At 42.7% G+C, this 11,619-nt stretch overlaps 1 long non-coding RNA gene across 1 annotated transcript; it reads left to right on the top strand.

Annotated features, from left to right (window-relative positions):
- The first annotated feature begins 10,037 nt into the window (after window positions 1-10,037).
- LOC116354947 (uncharacterized) lies at window positions 10,038-11,174 on the top strand. The gene is made up of 2 exons (XR_004204122.1): window positions 10,038-10,190; window positions 10,271-11,174. It is a non-coding gene; the product is annotated as an uncharacterized LOC116354947 (long non-coding RNA).
- The last annotated feature ends 445 nt before the right edge of the window (window positions 11,175-11,619 follow it).

Here is an 11,619-nt window from a genome sequence, read left to right as displayed (position 1 = left end):
TGCTACACTACCTACATGTACATATTACCTCAACTAACCGATATCCCCGCACATTGACTCTGTACCGGTACCGCCCTGTATATAGTCTCGCTATTGTTATTTTACTGCTGCTCTTTAATTACTTGTTACTTTTATTTCTTATTCTTATTTTTTTCAACTGCATTGTTGTTGGGCTCGTAAGTAAGCATTTCACTGTAAGCACCTGTTGTATTTGGCACATGTGATTAATACAATTTGCTTTGATTTGATTTGATATTAGTGCACGTGTGTTTGTACTTTGGAATCATGGGGTGGAGAGGATTTCAGATGAATCTATATGAGTCATTAACACAGCCGTTGATTAACAACCCATGCTAGGAGCGATGGTTCTGTTGTGTCATCTGTCACCTAGTATGTCACCAAATCTCTAAACATTCTACCATCTTCATCAGGGAAGGTGGTGACTTCAATAAAGAGTGAATTACAAAGAACACGAATAAGACAGAAATAGACACGGAAAAGAACTGAGGTTGAATGACATGTTCACACAAGGAACACAGGGAACATTTGAAGTACAGTAAGGCTTGACATTAAATAATGACAGAGGACAAAGTCTATTAGGATCATTGCCTCTCAACAACAGAACAGTGTTATTGGTCTTCGGAGGTCTGCTGGGTATCTGATAGCAGAAGCAATAGGTTTGTGACTCGGCATCCCCTCATATCTCAGTAACACGGGGGTCCTGGAGAAAACTCATTTGTCCAGCTAAATGTCAGAAGACATCAATGTTTTGTCCAAACAAAATAGTCCTTTACCAAGGGGAATTCGATTTGTGTAGAGCTCTAATGACAATGATTGTAGCTTGTTGAAGCATACCTCTATGCCTAGCCTATCCTGATGATTTCATACTTCAGCTGAAGCCAATATTTGGGTAGAAGGTGTATAATACGCTCCAAATCAACTACTTCAACATGTTTGTCTCATGATAACAGTTCCCTACGCCAGCAAACACAGCAGTTCACTGAAACAGAAGCTGGAGTCCAGAAGTGTTTACTTCTAAAAAAATACATTAATACAGCAGGTTAATTCTCTCCTGTGAGCAAATATTGAGAAATAATCCTCAGCACATTGTTCAGGATTTGAAATATGCAAAAAGGCCCTCACTGAAATGTCAACAAATCCCAGATATAATGGCTTCTAGTGTTTAGAGAAATATACATTTTCTCTCCAAATGAATGGTTTTGCTGTGCAATTCCAGAAGAGAGCAATTTTGCATCAGCAGATGTCACAAAGTGCTATACAGAAACCCAGCCTAAAACCCCAAACAGCAAGCAATGCAGGTGTAGAAGCACAGTGGCTGGAAAGGCAGGAACCTAGGAACAAACCTAGAGTGTGCGAGACTCTCTCCATGTTCCTCAAATTTGCCCTTTTAAGAGTGCGCTACCAATGGAGCTAAAGCACAATTATACTGTTTAGCAAACAAATTGATCTAACCTCACTGCTGAACTTAACATTGTGGCGACGTGGCAGCGGCCGGGGGCCATAATGACACAAATTGAAAATGGCTGAAAATGAGAACATTCATTATACTCCGCCAGTGGCAGACCGGCACAACTTCTTTCTATAGTCATTAGGGGACAGTGTCTAAATCTCCTCACGCCTCTCAGGAAGCTGGCGAACACCATGTTCTGGAATGGCTCTATACAACCATTTCTAAAAGCGACAGTCTGTTTGGTATTCATGCCTGTTCGTTCTTACATAAGCCAGAGCTCTTCCCGAAATGTGTTTTGCACCAGATTTCTGATTTTGACATTGTCTCCCAAATAATCAATTACAGCTATAATTTGACTGGCACACTGGCTGTGGTTCTGTTTCAGTGTTAAACACAGAGAGCTGGAGGCCTCTCTGTTTCTGGTCATGAATGATAATGATTAAATCATTCCTCAGCCTCAGTTAATGTCAACGGATGCAATTCCACGGCATCAATTCAAGACCCAGAGGGAGGCTGGCTTTCACAACTAAGGTTCAGTGTTTAAAGTTAGACTCTTTCTCATGACAATTACTCTTGGTTTATACAGAAATTAAACACCACTCCTCTTCTAAAGAATTTTTTCAGCTCATGGAGAAACAAGTAAATGTAATTGAGTATGTCCTTTTCTATATGTAGGACCTGAACACCTCTCTAACTCAGTGCTCTTGTTAGTTCACTGAAACATCCATTGATATTTCACTTGACACTTGACATTCACATAACTCTTTAGTCCTCCAAGCTAACAGACCTGAGAATACAGTGTTTTTCCCACCCTCCTTCAATGGCCGTGAGCTGGGCTGTGTCACTCCTGTATTTATGCAGCACAAAAGCCTGCCTCCATCATTTAATAGTCATCACAGGTCTCTCGCCACCTTACAAACAATGGCTTTTAACAGGGATCTCACCAGCCACCATAAAATCTCAGATGATTGATTTATGACTCTAAGGGCTGTTTTCCTGCCTCTTTCTAAGTACCAATTTCAGCCTTTTTCAATCTCTGTTGGTCTAGCTGGCTCTGCCCCAAAATCCCCAAAGGATATTGTAGATGTTTTTCAATGCAATCCATAAGCCTCTTGGTTTTTTTTCAACATTTTGTGACGATGAATCTATGTTTGAAACACATTTGGTTTTGCAAAAAGTCATCAACCAGTTCTGTTTTCATACCATTTTAACCAGTGATGCAGACATTGGAATTATGCTAAAACTTCAATTTAAAAACAATGACTAACGGGTTGTTACATCCATCTCATTTCAACATAATCATCAAAACTACGTATACATTGAAATTGCGTTGACAATGCCACTTAGAATAGTTGAAAATCTCATGTAGAATCTATGTGGAAATTCCAACACAATTCATGTCATGTGGTGTTGTAAATACGATGAACATGCAACATCAGATCCACATCACATTTTCATCCTATTGGGGAAATTTCTGCATTTTCTCATTGTGAAATCATTATCTGTTTTTCATCGTATATTCACTGAGTATACAAAACATCTTTCCATGACATAGACTGACCAGGTGTCACGTCCTGACCTTAGTTCCTTTTTAATGTCTCTATTTTAGTTTGGTCAGGGCGTGAGTTGGGGTGGGCATTCTATGTTTTTGTTCTATGTGTTATAGTTCTATATGTTTGGCCTGGTATGGTTCCCAATCAGAGGCAGCTGTCATCGTTGTCTCTGATTGAGAACCATACTTAGGCAGCCTGTTTTCCCACTATGGGGTGTGGGTAGTTGTTTTCTGTTTTGTGTTTCTGCACCTGACAGGACTGTTTCGTTTTCATTCATTCTCTTGTTATTTTGTTTTGTGTTCAGTTGAAATAAAAATAACATGAACACTTACCACGCTGCGCTTTGGTCCACACCTTCTTCATACGACGACCGTTACAGAACTACCCACCAAGAAAGGACCAAGAAGCGTGGTAACGAGAGGCAGCGATATCTGGAGAAATGGACATGGGAGGAGATATTGGACGACAAGGGACCCTGAGAACAGGCTAGGGAATATCGCCTTCCCAAGGAAGAACTGGAGGCAGCGAAAGCTGAGCAGCGGCGATATGAGGTAAGGCAGCGCAACAGGCATGAGAGACAGCCCATTTTTGGGGAGGGGCACACGGGGAAATTGGCGGAGTCAAGCGATAGACTTGAGCCAACTCCCCGTGCTTACCGGGAGAAGCGTAGTACTGGTCAGGCACCGTGTTATGCGGTAAAGCGCACGGTGTCGCTAGTGCACGCTCATAGCCCAGAGTGCTATAGGCCAGCCCACTGCAAGTGCCAAGCCGAGAGTGGGCATCCAGCCAGGGCGTGTTGTGCCAGCTCAGCGTGTTTGGTCTCCAGAGTCTCCCTCCCTCCTGCCCGGAGCCGCCCGTCAGTCAGGGGCCGCCAGAGCCGCCCGACAGTCAGGGGCCGCCAGAGCCGCCCGTCAGTCAGGAACCGTCAGAGCCGCCCGTCAGTCAGGGGCCGCCATAGCTGCTCGTCAGTCAGGGGCCGCCAGAGCCGCCCGTCAGTCAGGGGCCGCCAGAGCCGCCCGTCAGTCAGGGGCCGCCAGAGCCACCCGTCAGTCACTAGCCGCCAAAGCCGCCCGTCAGTCAGGAGCCTTCCAGAGCCGCCCGTCAGTCAGGAGCCGCCAGAGCCGCCCGTCAGTCAGGAGCCGCCAGAGCCGCCCGTCAGTCAGGAGCCGCAAAGGTCGCCCGTCAGTCAGGAGCCGCCAGAGCCGCCCGTCAGTCAGGAGCTGCCAGAGCCGCCCTTCACTCCGGCGTTGCTAGAGTCGCCCTTCACTCCGGGGGTTGCCAGAGTCGCCCTTCACTCCGGCGCTGTCAGAGTCGCCCGCCTGTCCGGCGCTGTCAGAGTCTCCTGCCTGTCCGGCGCTGTCAGAGTCTCCCGTGTATTCGGGGCCCGCTGTAAGGGTCCCAGTCCGGGGTCGGCAGCGAGGGTCGCCGCTCCAAAGGCGCCACCTAAGTGGGCCAAGACTAAGGTGGAGTGGGGTCCACGTCCCACGCCGGAGCCGCCACCGCGGACAGATGCCCACCCAGACCCTCCTCTATGGGTTTAGGTTTTGCAGCCGGAATCTGCACCTTTGGGGGGGGGTACTGTCACGTCTTGGCCTTAGTTCCTTTTTTATGTCTCTATTTTAGTTCGGTCAGGGCGTGAGTTGGGATGTGCATTCTATGTTTTTGTTCTATGTGTTATAGTTCTATATGTTTGGCCTGGTATGGTTCCCAATCAGAGGCAGCTGTCATCGTTGTCTCTGATTGAGAACCATACTTAGGCAGCCTGTTATCCCACTATGGGGTGTGGGTAGTTGTTTTCTGTTTTGTGTTTCTGCACCTGACAGGACTGTTTTGTTTTCATTCATTCTCTTATTTTGTTTTGTGTTCAGTTGAAATAAAATAACATGAACACTTACCACGCTGCGCTTTGGTCCACACCTTCTTCATACGACGACCGTTACACCAGGTGAATCAAAGTGAAAGCTATAATCCCTTATTTATGTCACTTGTTTAATCCACTTCAATCAATCATTTTTTAAATGCCCTTTTTAAAGCCCTTTTTACATCAGCAGATGTCACAAAGTGCTATACAGAAACCCAGCCTAAAACTCCAAACAGCAGGCAATGCAGGTGTAGAAGCACGGTGGCTAGGAAAAACTCGCTACAAAGGCAGGAACCTAGGAAGAAACCTAGAGAGGAACCAGGCTCTGAGGGGTGGCCAGTCCTCTTCTGGCTGTGCCGGTTGGAGATGATAAGAGTACATGGCCATTTTAATCAGTGTAGATGAAGGGGAGGAAACAGGTTAAAGAAGGAGTTTTAGGCCTTGATACAATTGAGACATGGATTGAGTATGTGCCATTCAGAGGGAGAATGTGCAAGACAAAAGATTTAAGTGACTTTGAACGGGATATGGTAGTAGGTACCAGGCTCACCTGTTATGTGTCAAGAACTGCAACGCTGCTGGGTATTTCACACTCAACAGTTTACTATGTTCATCAAGAATGGCCCACCACCCAAAGGACATTCAGCCAACTCAACACATTGGTGGGAAGCATTGGAGTCAACATGGGCCAGCATCCCTATGGAACGCTTTCGATACCTTGTAGAGACCTTGTAGAGTCCATGCCCCAACGTGGCTGTTCTGAGGGCAAAAGGGTGGGGTGCAACTCAGTATTAGGAGGGTGTTCATAATGTTTGCTATACTCAGTGTACATAGCGCTACATTACATTTACAATTTATCTATTCAGCAAACTCTCCCATTCATACATCTAGTGCGTTCATCTTAAGATAGCCAGGCGAGACAACCACATATCACAGTCATATCCCAACCACGTATCACATACATAAAACAATACATAATACAATGCAGAATACAATACAAAATGCAGAAAATGTCTGTGTGTCTCTTCACAGTCCCCGTCGTGCCGTAAGGTGTTCTATTATCTGGTTTATATCTGGTTTTATTACTAGTTTGAGTGACCTGGGGTGGCAGAGAGTTCCATGTAGTCATGGCTCTATTTAATACTGTGTGTTTATCAGCCTCTGTTCTGGACCTGGGGACTGTGGAGAGATCTAAATCTCCATTGATAGATTCTGGAGTTTCTTCCATTTAGATTCCATGCATATGGTGTGCTTGGGTGTCGTGAGGAGGATGTTGATTTTCCTTAAACGAGGCCCTAGAACATACAGACTGTCTTCCTCTCAGGAAACCAAGTTGTCAGAGGCTCTGATCTCCTTTTGAGGCTAATTTGTAACGCTCATCGTTGGAATGAGGTGAGGACCAAAGCGCAGCGTGATAAGTGTTCATCATTAAATTTATTAAACAGAGAACACTCAACAAAATAACAAAGGAGAACGAAACGAAACAGTTCTGTAAGGTGAACTACACATAACAGAAAACAATCACCCACACCACACAGGTGGGAAAAGGCTACCTAAGTATGATTCTCAATCAGGGACAACGAATGACACCTGCCTCTGATTGAGAACCATACCAGGCCAAACGCAAAACCACAACATAGAAAAAAGAACATAGACTACCCACCCAACTCACGCCCTGACCATACTAAAACAAAGACATAACAAAAGAACTAAGATCAGAACATGACATTATTGCCAAAACAATTTGCCCGATAACCTCGGTCCCTGGCAGATCTTGACCATGGAAGGCTACTGAGTACAGGCGGTTTTTGCTCTACACGGGTCCCATAGTATTGAAGGATGGCGTTTCCTAAAAGCTCTATCACCACTTTATCTCCCTCAATGTAGCCATGTCAATTTTCCTATATTCAGATGATGACAGGAGGAGGCATTACCTTGATCATGCCAAACAGTTGCTGATGCACTTTGTTGACATGAGCAAGTGTGTCTATGGTGATACATTTACAGTACATTGTACAATGTGCATGGTCTCACTCACTTAGCAGATGTTGCATTTCACAACTTCTCACTCAGTGACCTTAATTGGTTGAGACCCATTTGCAGTGGCTTAAACGTGCCATCAAAAGCCCACATAATCCATTGGTATAAGTGATGAGGCGACTGTCTGAATAAAGAAAAGTGAAACATTCTGCCAAGAACATCCAACCATACATCAAGAATAACATATGAGATGGTTGCTTTCTCCTCCAGGACAAATATGCATTTGGCAAAGAAATAAGAGACGACGAAAACCTGGTTTGTGATGTCATTGACTCAAACTGACAACTTCTTCCATGTGCCTCCAAAGACTCCAACATTGCAAGCATCTCAAATATCCACAAATGCAAGATCAATTATTTACTCAGAGGACCTTATCAGCAAGGCTGTGTCTGCCCTATCATAGGCAATACACAGTGATCTCTCTGTTGCACAGTTTTGCCAAGGAAGATCACATCTATTGGAATAGTTTGGTTTACAATTAAGCCACATATTATATTGACACCCTTTTTATCAAGGTTGTAATCTCAGAGGATGTGGGCCAGAGCAGAGTGGATGGAAAATGAGAAGGAAGGTGTAATTCCAGAGCACAGGATCAAAGACCAAGCTGTGTTTTGTCCAAATCAATAGGACAAAGCAATAAAGGATTGGTCCACACCCTCTCTGAAATGGAAGTAATGTCATACTTCTGAGGATAAAACTGACATCCAATACATTATACTTGAAAATGCAATAAGTAAAAAGTACAAAAAGTCAAAAATGACTTAAGTTGTTCAAACATTCAATTGACTTGCCATGGTTTTAAGTCTGTATATTCACATGAGGAATGTAATCTCCCACCTCCAGCCACTCCTGCCAAGTTATGTAAGTATGGTAGCCTGCAATGCTGATTACTAATCAACCCCTTGTCCCTAAACTCTAGCCACTGAACAACCACCGTGCCTTTTGATTGACTGGGAGGACCTTGTACCGTATTACTTTGACTGATCCCCTCAAATCGAGTGTGTGGCTAGTGGTAAGGTAGCCTCAACCCAGAAGGAATCATTCCATGTTTCACCATTAGTGAAGTGAACCAAATGTCTGGATTTCCAGGCTAGGGGGTTAAAGCTTGGCATTTTAACTTTGGCATGTTGCAAAATTTTGGTTTAAAGTTTAATAATATGTTTAGGTAGATTTTTCCACTTCTTCCACTTCAATAAAACGTACACCTGCATGTTTATTTTCAGGCAAAGGTCTACCCAAGCCCCCACAAAAATATTCCCCGAAGCACCAGAAAAACTGCCACTGCTGCCAAGAAGCAAAAGGCTAAAACACAGCACAAGCCACCAAGTAGTAATGGTGACCCGTCACAACATAACCAACTCCTTATTCTTGATCATTGTATTTGAGAAAGGTATTGTAATTGTAAAAACAATTGGCATTATGTTGTCCAATCTTTTACTGCAGAGAACCATCTTGGTCTGCTTTACTGCAGAGTATCATCTTGGTCACTCACATGGATTAACGCTGGAGAAGGAGGGCTCGGTCGCCTTCTTAATTGAGGGATCCCCTCACCAAATCACTATAAAGGATCAGACCTTTTTCCTGTGACAGATGCAAGTATGAAACTCTCCATTTATCATTTTGGTTTAAAGTTTGGTTGAAATTAGATTGTGTTTATGTTGCCTTTTACGTTGCCTTACAAATGTGTGTCATTTTTTTGCTCCTACCTAAGCCCCCACTAAAATCTGTTCTGAAGCACACAAAAAACAGTGCCATTGAAGTCTTGTTTACACTGTAGGCCTGAGCCTGAATGCTCAAATCAGTTTTGTTTTTCAAACCCGTTCTGGAATACTGACTGTCCAAACTGAAAGTTACAAGTGACCACATAGGATTTGTGTGTTCAGACAGCAGTTATTTGCTGACATGGCTAAGCTAGTTGTCATAGTAACAATGGGTGTGTGCACATTGGTGTAGGCTGATTGGTGGTACTCTTGCTTCCTATCACTTAGAAGTTAAAGAATGTAGCAAGCTAAGGTGACAATAATGCTTTCCATGGGCGTTTCATACTGTAAGAAGACTTTTAAAGCCTCAAAGGATAAGATGCTAGCAAGCAACAATATATGAAGGTGGTTTGAAATGTGGCTTGATATAGCCAGTTCCATGTGCTTTTCGGCTGTTCAGACAGCAGGAAAAATAACGGATTCGAATAAGATATGCAAAAAAAAATGGATTTGAGTCACTTCAAACTGTCAATGTGAACAAGACTTAAGAAGCAAAAGGCTACAACGCCCTGCAAGCCACCAAGTGTCCGTGGTGAGGGGAAATGGCAAACTAAAACACAAGCCACCAAGCGATTATAGTGAGGACCCTTCACAACATAAGTCAGCCCCTTATTCTCATTCTTGATTGATGTATTTAGGAAATGTATTGTAATTGTACCAAGAATTGCCATATTGTACAATATTTTACTGCAGAGAATCTTGAGCCTTCATGCTCCAGGTTTAGGTAATGTGGGAGACCGAGGTCTCCTTCTGCCTCTTCAGATGAGAGATCCCCCTCACCACCAACACTGCAAAGGCTCAGACCCTTTTCCTATCCTGGAAGCAAGTATGACTCATTTATTTTTAAGCAATTGTTTTATGATATTTAAATGAGGCTGTTATATTTGGAAGTGAACAAATGTACAACTACCTTGTTTCAGAATTTCAAAAAGAGTCCTACTACATCTCCTTTGTGTGATCTGTGACCTTTTCAAAGGACAGCGCCCAAGTCTGGTTGAGAAATTCAACTTCAACCTGAACGAGTCGGAGAAAGATGTACTAAAGATGGAAGAGAAGCTAACGGACAAAGATTTTCAAAAATGCATGGTGAGAAATGAAATCTTTAATTGGCATGACTTGAATGATATTATATTGTCATGTAGTACTGGATGGAAAAATCCTATCCTTTTGTAGTACAATAGTGTCCTTTTGTAAAATTGCAGATATCTTAGGTCTCAAAGCTGAGGGGTAAAGACATCCCAGACGTGGTGAAGAGAGCAATGCATTGGTAAACTATTTTTTGTATCACTTTTAAAATAAGTTGTGGTGTGTACATACGTAAAGTACATTTTTTGTGTTCTATACAGAACTCTGACAAACGGCCTTGTGTTCTATACAGAACCCTGACAAACGGCCTTGTGTTCTATACAGAACCCTGACAAACGGCCTCATGTCAACGATGACTATGAAAGGTAACAAATGGAAGAGGGCCTTTGAGGACTCCAACCTTTGCAGTGTCATTATAGGTACAGTGGAGTACAAATCATGACCTTTTACGTGACATTTGAATACTTTCTCAAGCTAATATTTGTTTTCCCCTTTACAGCAAGTATGAGTCTTGGCGAATCAAAGGCTAAAGAGGCAGATATATTAAAGGCGATGTCAACCTGCCTGAAATATGCACCTGACTGCAAGGGGGCCAGTGGGAGAGCCAATGAGAGTTCTTAAGAAGTTAAAGCATCAAAGCCTGTTCTGACAGGGCATTTATTTGGTTTATTGTATCTGATTTTGGTTTCCAGAAGCCTGGGCCAGAAATTCATTTTTTGGCTTATATATATTTTTTTAAATCAGCTTTTACATTTATTTTGTGGTGCAATAATTTTTCATTTCAACCATTCTTGACTTTTTGGGGGGATTTGTTTTTACATGGACAAAGGTTTACACAATGCTGTGTTGTGTTACACAGAATTACAATAGCCTACAGGAATATAGACCCTAAATCTGGAAGATACATTTTGCACGGAGAGTAGAATTGTATTATACATATTAGGGTGCTTTTCAAGAGTGTGCAACATCAGAAAGGTCCTAGTCCTAGTTTGTTTTCCTATTCTTAGCTCTTATCCTTATTTAATGTAAAGAACCCTACATCACAAAATGGCAACTGCTTCTAAACAGCTCATCGACACACTTCATGGATTAGTGATAAGGTCAAAATCAGTGTTTAGGTCAAATGAGGTCACAATGTGTTCTCAATGTTGCTCCAATATTTAAATGTAGTTGATGTATTAGTCAAGTATAGTTTTCAAACTCTAAAGTACCTACATTTAAAAAACGACAACTGTTGGCTGTCTTTTTGAGTGGGTGAATAAAGGTTGAAATGTCATTGATCAATGTCTCAACCAAATATTACCCAAATGTCCACATTTGAAATGACTGCTCATTCAGAAAAAAAGACACCATAAATGTTTCAAAACATCTTCACCATCAAAGTAAACAACTTTAAAGTGGCACTCCAGTCTCCTGTTCACCTCATTTAAGACCTGATTTACTTAACAAAAGTAACATCGCAATAGGTGGTCCAGGTATGTCATGACAGCACAAGTGAGGGGGTGGGCCTTTCCTCTTTTGTCCTCTATAGTTACTCAATCAAGGGGGAAGGCTGATGACATCACGGATTCCCATCAAACCAGATCCATGAATGCCCTGCCCGCCTCCTTTTTAATTTAAAAAACTTTAGTGTGTGTACTTTACTGTATTTATACTTGGGATAAAACGTTTCAACAGTAATAGTTCAAAAAAATCACTGGAGGACGTCTTTAAAGATTATAGCTATTAGATACGTATATATGCCAGTAGAATGTAAATGTGGCTGTAGAATATGGCTACAGTGGACGTTGTGATGGATGCAGCTATCAGTGGGACAGACCATACAGACATAAGAACGAGACAGACAAA

The sequence above is a fragment of the Oncorhynchus kisutch genome, linkage group LG19 (genome assembly GCF_002021735.2).
Source record: "Oncorhynchus kisutch isolate 150728-3 linkage group LG19, Okis_V2, whole genome shotgun sequence".
Lineage (NCBI taxonomy): Eukaryota > Metazoa > Chordata > Actinopteri > Salmoniformes > Salmonidae > Oncorhynchus > Oncorhynchus kisutch.
The sequence above is the reverse complement of the archived record's forward strand: the minus strand, read 5'-3'. Positions and strand labels throughout refer to the sequence as shown.